This window comes from Myotis davidii, unplaced genomic scaffold, assembly GCF_000327345.1.
Source record: "Myotis davidii unplaced genomic scaffold, ASM32734v1 scaffold170, whole genome shotgun sequence".
Taxonomy (NCBI): domain Eukaryota; kingdom Metazoa; phylum Chordata; class Mammalia; order Chiroptera; family Vespertilionidae; genus Myotis; species Myotis davidii.
In genome coordinates, this window is record NW_006282528.1 from 1190566 (window position 1) to 1192913 (window position 2348).

General features: G+C 41.6%; 1 long non-coding RNA gene across 1 annotated transcript; it reads right to left on the minus strand.

Annotated features, from left to right (window-relative positions):
* On the minus strand, nt 1-2115 carry LOC107182209. The gene is made up of 2 exons (XR_001512927.1): nt 1758-2115; nt 1-1547 (listed from the first exon to the last, which is right to left on the minus strand). It is a non-coding gene; the product is annotated as an uncharacterized LOC107182209 (long non-coding RNA).
* Nucleotides 2116-2348: the final 233 nt, after the last annotated feature.

Sequence of the window (2348 nt, forward strand, 5' to 3'; positions counted from 1 at the left end):
TGTCAATTTTTCATTTTATTCAAAGTTGGTACATAAGTGCTAACATTTCCATAAAATAATTACTATACTTCAGTTACAGGACAAAAATACCACAGAAAGGAATATACTTTGCAAGAAATGTAGTTCATCTTAAGTTTCCAAATACTTTTGAAGGCGAACGCAGCAGCTGGCAAAATGACACACAGTACACAGAGAACAGTGTATTCTACAGAGTCAGGGATGAGAACTGACAGCTCTTTAGCAGATCTGCTTTTTTTTTCTTTTTTTAAACAATAATACTTTTAAAAACACATGAAACCAAGATCATACATGTCTACAATTTTATAAATCAGATTGTATACAGTAGGCTAAAATAGTCAAGCTAGAACTGTCATGTATGGTTAACAATCCTAAATCTACAATCTCAATTGTATTCCTTTCAATATGTAAATAACCTGGTTTAATCAAATTCTACTTTCTGCTTGTAACTAAAACATTGTATGAGATAGACCCAACTAGTTATAAACCTTTAAAAAACAAAAGCTGTAGACAATGAAGGGTACACTGGAAATCTATTTACAATTCAAAAAACTCACCAATAACTCAGCACATTCATTTATGATTCCATTTGGTCTACAATGAATAAGTGATGAGTTGATACATGTACACAATACACACTACACACCTCAGTGCGCAGGTGGGTCTCTCAACAGGAGTCTGAAGGAAGCATAAAGGCAGGACACTGGGAAGACATTTTCAATGTGGACGTCTTCTAAAAACGCGTTAATACTTACATATCCAAGTCATTAGACAAAGCCGCAGTGCTCCGCTGACACTGGCTTGAGAGTGAAGAAATGGAGGAAGCATCTCACTGGACACTAAACAGGAGTTGGTTTCTTCTTGAAGAAGACTACTGACCTTTGCACAGCAACTGTGTTTGAAATCCACCTCATCAAACAAACAAAAAGCACTGAGAAGCCAACACGGTTCATGTGATTGCCAACGTGTGTCTGGGCAACAGAAAACAGGATGTCCAAGCAAAGAATGGCAAATCCCGCTCTATTTCTGAACTCTGTTGGCAATCCACACACGGAAGCAGTACTGGTGGGGAAGCAGGGAACGATTCCATACCATCATCTAACGTAACATGTCATTATTAAAAAAAATAAAGCTTTTGTATTGTAATAACCCCACAGAAAAATCCATGAGCAAAAGACTTGTTGATCTGTTTGCCACTCAAAAGTTAGAGATCTCACAGTGAAATCAGCAGTTTCTATTATACATATTTACACAGCGAGGCCTCCTTCACCTAGACTAATTAAAGCAATCTTCATGGAATTATAAACAAAAGATAGTCTGACAAAAGAATCTTGCACAGCATTAAGTTCTCACACACACCTGCGTTTAGAAGCAACATGTAATGTGCAGAGCACATACTACAAGAGACGACCAGGGCCTAGCTGCCTTGCCTGACCACCGGCTGCCGGCCAAGGTGCTCCTCAGACCTGTCCTCTGTCCTGCCTTTCTGGCGCTCCCCTCTCTCAGCCCGAAGCCTGAGGCTTTACCTTCTAGACCAGGGGTCCTCAAACTTTTTCAACAGGGGGCCCGGCCCATTCACTGTCCCTCAGACCGTTGGAGGGCCGGACTATAGTTTAAAAAAAAACTATGAACAAATTCCTATGCACACCGCACATATCTTATGTTGAAGTAAAAAAACAAAATGGGAACAAATACAATATTTGTATTTGCATGTGGCCCGCGAGCTGTAGTTTGAGGACCCCTGTTCTAGATAAAGTGGAGGGATGTCCGCTACTTCCTGCGGGAGGAGAATCTCTCCCTCCAGGTGTCAGGTGAACCCTCCTAGCACCTGTCACATTAGTGTCCCCAGCTTCAATCCCATTCCGGGTATCAGAGTTCACCAAGTCTTTCTCTAAGAAGACAAACATACAAAACAGAGTGGGAGCAATGGTAGTTACTTCTCCCCATTCTGAGTTTTATCTTTTGACATATAGGCAAAAGCAAAGACAAAGATATCCTTGTTCATTCTTTTTACAGAAAGCATTTTTAATGACTTCAGAGATAGAGAGGGAGAGTGAAAGAGAGAGAGAGAGAGAGAGAGAGAGAGAAACAATGATAAGAGAATCATGGACTGGCTGCCTCCTGCACACCCTACACTGGGGCTGGAGCCCACAACCCAGGCATGTGCCCTTTCCCAGGAATTGAACTGTGACCTCCTGGTTCATAGGTCGACCCTCAACCACTGAGCCACGCCAGCCGGGCTCCGTATTCATTCTTGATAAACAGGAACTATTCAGGTAGAGAAAGTCAGGGTAAGGTAAGGACAATGCCAAGCAGAACCAAACACACCG